Source organism: Anolis sagrei, chromosome 2 (assembly GCF_037176765.1).
Source record: "Anolis sagrei isolate rAnoSag1 chromosome 2, rAnoSag1.mat, whole genome shotgun sequence".
NCBI classification, from domain to species: domain Eukaryota; kingdom Metazoa; phylum Chordata; class Lepidosauria; order Squamata; family Dactyloidae; genus Anolis; species Anolis sagrei.
The window spans coordinates 136694769-136703942 of record NC_090022.1 but is presented as its reverse complement, the minus strand read 5'-3'; positions in this window follow the sequence as shown (position 1 = coordinate 136703942).

The window sequence follows — 9174 nt, the reverse complement described above, 5'->3', positions numbered from 1 at the left end:
TCATCCAGTCCATATTACTATGACAACAATGCTGCAAAACTGTACTGTTTTATTTCTATTTTATGAGGAGACCTAGTGGATATAGTTGGGGATATCAGCAGAGATACTACATGAAATTTTATTGTTCTAATCTTTTCTTCCAGCTTTGTCCTGGGATGGACACAAGTAATGCAGAACACACAGATCTTGTTTACACTGGGCAATAAAATTGAATCAGTGTGAATTCACTGCCATCTGTCACCATGAACCACACTGATTTCTGATGAGTATTCCAGATTTTCTGGGTTTAATCTGATTTTGTCCCACTTTGGGTGAAGTTGCAGGTTACGTCTGTATTTTCCGAAAAAACCAAAGTATCCTGGAACTTCATGGCAGTCTGAACAGCTGAATCAGGGCCATTTTGACATGTTTTCCTCCCTATGTAGACACCACCACCACCATCCTTTTCCTGCACTGCAGAAAGGAATTACTTACCCTCCATGTTACTACCTCTGCCAATCCCCACTGGCTGCAGAGCTCCGTCCAAGCACCTGACCATTGTGGTCATGTTTTCTGATGTCGGAATGGGCATGCCTGTGGTCAGCAAGAAGGAGGGGGTCAATCTACCAATGTTCTAATTATGTGGATGCCCTATTCTGTCAGAAAATGTGACATCTAGGTGGTCAGAGGGAACTCCGTAGTTCATGGAGAATGTTGGCAGTGACATGGAAGATAAGATGAGAGCCCAGCGGGGTCAATGAGATCCCATATGTTTGGACACTGGCTCCAGATTTAGCATATCCAGGGATGTTCTGGGTCTACTTTATGCCAGAGTAATCTGCCTAGTGCAGACTCAGCCACAATCAATCTAAAATTGAAAACTGTGTTTTTTAAAAAAACACTGTTTATATGTTTGTGTGAGAGAGGGTTTTTTTACACAATTAAGCCATCTCTGTACAGAAAATAATATTTCTAATCCAATGTTGAGGACACAAACACTCTCTCTCACACACAAAATACATGCACATTTTGCACTAAGCCCTGAACTGTATTTTCTGTACAGGAATCATAATTTTCTACTTTTGAAACAATAGTTCTGCACAGAGTATATTGTTTTCTGCACAGAAAAATACTTGCAAATCTTGCAATGAATTCCTAATGCTCCAGAAACAACTTTTTGCGTAATATTTTTGTATATACCTTCTATCCCTAGTGGCTATTAATTTTTGTACTGACTGGATTGTTGCTTTTATCTCACAAAGGCTACATAAATAGATATAGAAGCCTGGTTCAACCAACAGCTTTAGTTATATCCCACAGAATGCTGGGAATTATTGTTTGTTGAAGTGCTTACAAATCTCAAAACTTCAGTACTGTGGTATTGTAATAAGGAGTTCCAAAACTCCTTATTACAGTCCCAGGATTCCAGAGGATGGAGCAGCTGATGGCATCAAAGTGCTTTCACTATATATATATCTGCCCATCTATCTTTGTGGGTTTCACTTTTTGAAGATTTGACTGTTTGCAGAGTTGACTAATATGTTCTCTCTAGGAATCTCTTCATTCTTCATCATGACTCTATAATAAACATCTGCTGGAAATTCACTGGAAATTCCTAGAAATTCCTAGAGAAAATACTCTTTTAGACATTCCTTGGGCCTACAGTTCAATTATTTGGTCAATTTCTAATCTGGTAGTGTCAGATAACCTAGAGATTTCTAGATAAATGTTCTCTCAAGTTAAAGGGGTTTTTTTTACATTCCCCCCACTCCACCCCCATGACACTAATGCCAGTGAATGCGGAAGGCTGGCCTTAATGTGAAAGCACTTGGGTGGGTGGCTAGGGCATCTAATAAGCTTCAGCTGCTTTCAGGCCAACACCCTGTGGCCTGTTACTGTGATCTTTTGCAGCCCTTTCCACCAATCCCATCAGGATATTTAAAAGCCAATAGGATTCCAGATTGTGTCAATAGGAGTATAGTGTTGAGATGGATGGAAGTCATATTTTCACTCTATGGTGCTTTGGTCAGTCCTTACCTGGAGGACTGTGTCCAGTTCTGGGTACCACAATTTGAAGAAGGCTATAGAAAAGCTAGAATGCGTCCAAAGAAGGGGAATCAAAATTGGAAACAGAGCCCAACAAGGAACGACTGGGTATGCTTCTCTCGGAGAAAAGAAGTCTGAGAGGGGACCTGATAGCCATGTTTAAATATATGAATGGATGCCATATTGAGGAAGGGGCAAATTTGTTTTCTGCTGCTCTGGAGACTAGAGTATAGAACAATGGATTCAAATTGCAGGAATAAGATTCTACCTAAACATTAGAGATAATTTACTGATGGTAAAAGCTGTTCGGCAGTGGAATATGCTGCCCTAGAGTGTGGTGGAGTCTCATTCTCTGGCAATTTGAAAGCAGTGGATGGATGGTCATCTGTCGAAGGTGCTTTGATTCTGTGTTCCGGCATGGTGGGGGTTGGATTGGATGGGCCTTATGGTCTCTTCCAACTCTATGATTCTATGATCTTTATTGCTTCCTATTCAATAGTTTCCCTTCCCATCTGTTTGGATTGCTGACTGCAAGGGAAAGAACAGTCTCACAGTCTATTACAGAAGAAGTGTGTGAGTCACTGATTGGTAAAATCAAAGCTTTTGATCTTGCAAATGCCTCTCCCATTGGGAAATTAAAGTGTGCTCCAGGGATGCTGATGATTTTCCCTTGGCTCTATACATCCCCTTGCAAATGTTTCTCCTGACCATTCTAAGTTAGGGTTACTACATACCATTAAGATAAGAATAATGATAGCAAGGTTGAGAGAAGTTTACCCTTGGGGCAGCAGCTTTGTCAGAAGAGAAGCAATATATATCCCTATTGACAGGAGGCCCTCATGTTATAGGATTTCAAATTGAATGAGCCTTAGGACCTCTTCACATGAGGAGTTTTTGCCCCATTTTGCCACTTTTATTTGCGGCAAGAACGGGGCTTGCTATGCGCCATCACACAGTGCACAGCAGGCTCTACCCACATTCCTACCAAAGTGGAGGGAAAGCACCGAGAGACACTTTCTTCACCACTACAGAGAGGAAAGTGTAGTTTGGGTAGTTCTGATGGATTCTGGGTACCACAATTCACTTTCCTCACTTTTTTGACATATGGCAGAAAGGGCAACGGCACAATATGCATTGTCATGTCTTGCCGCTCTTTCTGCCATCTGATGGGGACAAGGACAAGGTCCCCATCGTGTGATGGAGGAAGGAGGGAGGGCACACTGAGCATCATGAGCTACCCTGCACACCTTCCCTTTTGTGGTACAATGGCACAGCCTGAAAAGGCCATGTGAAGAGGTCCATAGTCAGCATGGGCAATGATGAGGGATGGTAGAAGTTGTGGGCAGCCAGCATTTAAAAGTCTCCCATCTCTGATGTAGCAACTGGGGTTGAAGCAGTGTGAAAAATAGAAGGGAGCTGAGTGTATCTGAATACACAGTAAGCAAGGCCTTCCCCGATCCCCGATGTGGGATGATGACACAGTTACCTTCCTACATATTCACCTTCTGCTGAGACTGCTTAAAATGAGGGTTAATCATTTGCTTACTTTTGTAACCTGATGCTAGCAGGTGTTTAACCACCCACAAGGAGCAATTCAAAACATGTTGCTTTATTTCTCCCTCTGCATCAGTTTTGAAAACCTGGGTTTCAATTTTAGTTACTGTAGCTAAAGGATCAAATCCATTTTTGCTAGAGAATTAATGTAGGGAGGGACACACCAGCCATTCTTTCTCACAGAGATTTGGGAATGATTCATTTTTGACATTGGTCTGTTTCCATGAGGGCCCTTTTCACCCTACACAATTGTCAGGATTTGAGTCCATTTTAACCTCCATGGATACCTCCTGTAGAACCCTGGGTTTTGTAGTCTGATCAGAGGCACCAGAGGAGCTCCCAGGCTGAGATTTATAAGTGCCCCACCCTCCACTGCCAATTCCATAGGGTGGAACCATAGCAATTCAAGTAGTGTTATAACTGTGTGGTGTAAAAGAGCCCCAAGTCTAGTTTGATTGACTTAAGAGGATGGTTTTCATTAGTGAAAGCTCTGGACACTGGCAAATATAAGTTGGATGAGACCTGTGAAAAGCTAATTATCACATTGAGGAATTTATTAAATAAATATTGCTGCCAAACACTTGTCTCCTATCCTGGCCTGTGTTGTTTGCTTGTGTGTCTATAAAGTTGCAGAATCTACTAAGAAAGAGTACTTCCTTTTTAACCTTCTTGGGTTTAATTCCATGTGAAGAATAGATTTTAAACTCAAAATCATAGCATCTCCCTGGCACTGAATGCAATTGCCAAGGCTCAAAGGACAGCGCAAAGACCTGATAAATGCTATACAATCTCTCTCTTTATCCCCCCCCCCCCCAATACACATGGATACTAATTTAATGGAGGGAAACTCAAGGGTGAAATTTGTTTGCATCTGGCTCAGAGACCTACTGAAGTTTATCCATAGATCCGGAGTCAATTGATCCCAGATCAATTGCCCCTCCAATGATCAAATGAGAGCCCCTCCTCTCATTTGATGCTGCACAAAACTCGAGACATGTGGAAAAGGCTAGAAAGGAGTGAGGGTCATAATTAGCAAATTGACATGTTGCTTAGTTGGCAAGGCTTTACTCTGAAGAGTGAGAATATTTGCCAGCTAAAGCTTAAATGGGTTAAAGAGGTAGAACATGTAAACTGAGCCATGGGCCGCCAAGTGTTGATGAGCCTAGCTGTAGCCCTATGGACCATTAACTGTTGCATTTAGGTTCCACAGAGAGGCGTTACTAAATTAATTGATTTATTTAACTGGGATCTCACATCATACTATGTTAAAATAAGACTATAGAGAATATGGTTCCTGAGTACTCTCTCTAACACTGAAGAACTTCTATTTTTTGCCCAGGGTATTTTGATCAATGAAACATGCCAGAGCATATAAGATCCAATATAGAGCTATCCATATTTATCAAACAACAGCAGAGCCAAAAAAGTATTTATTTTGTTTCTGGTCAAATAGAACTGGATGTCCAGATCAGCTAATAATCCATATGGGTGGAACATACTCAACTGATTCATATAGCATCCCATATAGCTATGATTCTAATTCTATTGCTGTCTCCTTCAAATTCCTAAGTAGTCAGCTAACTAGAGGAACTATTGCAAATAGTGAACAGTTGACATCTATCATACTGAATAATACATTAGAACCCAAGAGGCTTACAACTAGGCATTTAAAAAATAAAATCTGTTATTTTCATATTGTTGTTAGTACAGTCCCAATAGAAGTGTAGAATTCATGATCTTACCCCACTTTTTGGGAAAGGGTTTGGCCTGAAAGTGTGAAAAAGGTGTTCAACCCACCAAGTGTAAATTGAGATTTATTTGGCCTAACTAGGGAGTGATTTGTAGGCTTGTGCAATTCAGGTAAACCTTGATCTGTTTTGGTGTCTTGGATTTCGGAGGAAGCCCTGATCCATTTTTTGGCAGCCTCCCGAATTTGCAAGGATAGAAATCCATTTTTGATCTGGGAAGCCAAAAGATTAGTTTTCAATCCGGCCCATTGGCGGCAATGGGGGGGGGGGGGTTAAACCCCCCTGTTATCCTTTCCCTTTTCTTTTTAGAGGAGTCCCAGGTTTAAGGAAAGGACTTAGGAAATCATCCTTTCTGGTATGCTTTCCCTTCTAGTAGCTGCCTCCTTTCCTTCACTCCACTTGTAACCGAAAGAAACCAAAAGCAGCCAGGTTTTTGGTAGCGCTTCTTCTGTTGTGGCAGAAAAAAGAATTGGCAGTGGAGCACAATTACGAGTGTCCGAACCAGCTGAACCACTTTTTAAAAAAACAGATCTGTGTACAAGCCTAGTGATTTGTATAGTATATCAACAATACACTTCATTGGTGGCAACTTTAAAATTTTATCAAGAAATAAAGTCTAGAAGAGTGGAGGAACAAGATGGAGGAGCCTTCAACAGTGGCTAGTGGGTTGCCTATGTCAGTGGAATGGTAAATCCGCTGTCATCTTTAACTTAGACTTACAGGAAATAAGTTGTTGCATTATAAACCCCAAATAGGTCCAGCATCTTGGATAACTCATTTAAGATCTGGATTAAAACCAAGACCAAATATGTTATCCCCGTTGATATGGAACTTATCACCTGCCACTGGGAGATACTATGAAGTAAAATATGTGTCTATATGAGCATGCATGCAGAAGATGAAACAGCAGCATGTGACTTCCCTTGTATTCCTTGTAGCCAGGCATTTGCATAGGGGTTACAAATACATTTCTAACACTCATATTGACTGTTATAAACATTTGCCTTTGGGACTGACAGACAATCCGGCTATCACTTTCTCAAACAAATATGAAATTGTCACCTGTGATGCAAGAGACACATTATTTCTAAATGTATTAATTGACTCCCTGTTTATGATTATGCAGGTTTCCCAATGCTGACTTATTAGCTTCATTTTTTTAGAGGTACCGTGCCTGGGAAATCCATGATGTTGCTGCTTTATTTTGCTTTCAGTGAATCATCTATAGACTTTGCTTTTGTTTCCACATTTAGGTGTGTCAATACTGACTCTGTGACACTTCATCTCACATATGTTAGAAATGATAACAGAGATCTAGAACATAGAAGAAGCAGCTGGGATAATTTTATTCTATGTAAATAATTATAGATGATATATGATTGATAGATATAGATAGATAGATAGATAGATAGATAGATAGATAGATAGATAGATAGATGAGGTCCAACATGTGAACGGGAACAAAAAAAAGTTGCAAGCCCTGAGTGTGCATTAACTTTATTTTCTTTCATCAGTATTTTACATCAGCCATTTGGTTATATATGCATAATATAGTTTCATCATCCAGCAGTCCTACTTCTTAGCTGGTAACCAGATTGGTTGAAGGGGGTCTGTCCAGCTGCCAATCAAGGTTTGTTTTTTTGTGTGTGTGTGTGTCAGGGGTGACTTGAAAAACTGCAAGCCACTTCTGGTGTGAGACAATTGGTTGTCTGCGAGAACGTTGCCCAGGGGACACCTGGATGTTTGATATTTTACCATCCTTGTGGGAGGTTTTTCCCATGTCCCTGCATGGGGAGCTGGAGTTGGAAGAGGGAGCTCAAGTCACTCTCCCTGGATTCGAACTGCTGACCTGTTGGTTAGAAGTCCTGCCGGCACAAGGGGCATTGTGTCACCAGGGGCTCCACCAATCAAGGTGCAAGAGGGAGGATCTTTCAACCCCCCTCCTGCCATGGTGACTGCATTTGTCACAGGGGCCTGACTGCTGATTGTTGCAGCCTTGTTCACTCCCAATCCAAATTCAAAGACTCAAATGCCTTGAGGCCATTGAAAAAACATTACTTGCAAAAGTATCTGCCCAACTAATTAGATAATGATAATGACTGGGGTTCTTCTCCCTGTGGATACTAAGGGTCTCTTCCATATGGCTACAAGAGAGGAAAAAGATTATGCTTTTATGGGGTTTCTTGACATGCAAGAGGGGACCCCTGTTTTTTCTTGGCATTATAAGGAGGAGGGGATTGAGATGTAAGTATGGGAGAGGGGGCAGATCACCTCCAAATGGTGGCATGAGTCCTCCCCCATTCAGACAATGAGCTGCTGAAGCACTAGTATAAGAACTGCTTTAATGTTTAAATTATTTGCCACTGGTTTTATTTTGGTTTCAGTCTATATTGCATTGTTGTTGCTGTTTTTGCTTCCCATTACAGAGTTTTTTTTTAATGTGGTGATTTTCCTGCTGTAAATTAGAAATGTGTAATTTGGAGTAACACACTTGTGACATTTACATATTCATGGTTCATAGTATAGGAGTCATGTAAAGACAGTGAAAGTTTCACAGTCTTAATTTACTGGCAGCAGCTGTTGCAAGCCAAGGGTTTGTTTTTTTCTCTTGTTAATATACTGCTCGATAGTCCCATCCACCCTCTTCACATAAGAAATCTCTGGCATAAGGGGAAATTATGATAGAACTTTGGTTTCTTACTGTTGCGCTAGAGATCACTCATGGAAGGGGTGGAAATGTCAGCAGCTTGTCAGGAGATGGGAACAGATTCCTATCAATTGCTGCAGCTGCTGTCTGGCAAACTGAGATTGGGATGATAGGGTACATCTCTTACACACATGTAAGAACCATACAGATCTGACCATTGTTTTAAAACTCTTATTTCATATTTTCATATTTATATGTATTTACTTATTGATTTCTAACCCAATTTAGTTGTACTTTATACAATTGTTCATTATTTATGTATTACATTTGCATAGATATATGCCAGTTATTAGACACTCTAAATATGCAATATACAAACATGATAATCAGAATGTGGGATGTGGACACTTATTTTGAGGAGGGGGATTACAAATCAGAAATGAACTGAAAATTCCTTTTTTTAAGCCATAAACTTTATTTGTGATGTTCTGGAATAATTGAATACATGGCTCAACTATATACAATGCTAACATCCAAATGGAAATATAGAATCTTTACAAGATGTCATACACAGAGGAGACAATCCCATTGATCTTTACTAGCAATGAAAACAATATGATCTCAGTTGTAGTGTCATCACTTTGTCATCACTATCTCTTTTGCCTTCACACATATCCACAAAAGCCACAAATAAACAACCTAAGTATATGCTTGGAGGCACCTCTTCTGTGAGGGCAATCAGGATGTGAGGGCAATCTGGCTGCGGCATCTGTCACCCCATTGATTGCCAGGGTTGATTCAGCTGATCTGCCTGGCTAGGTGTGTGTCCACCTATTCTGGAAAAAAAAGAAAGGAAAAGGGAAATGGAAATGGAAAACTTTACCATAGTAGTAATGTTGATAGTGGTATAATGAAAGGTTGAGTTTTAGTTGAGTTAAAAAAAGAGGCAAACTAAGTTAATGAACACTGTGGCCATAATTTATGAAGTGCGCTGGTGAAGCATACTCTTTACGAATGTGCTTATGTCAGTGTTAATATGACTTATACATTTATGGCTATAGGGGCATTTCAGCATTCATTTTGGTGACCTTTGTGTGTCCAGGAAGAACAGAACAATGAGAGAGCAGAAAGATCCCTCCAGCTAATATGTGGCCAGGAAAGGGTGCTGGGTTCAAAAACCCCAATGTCTGCTTTTCCAGG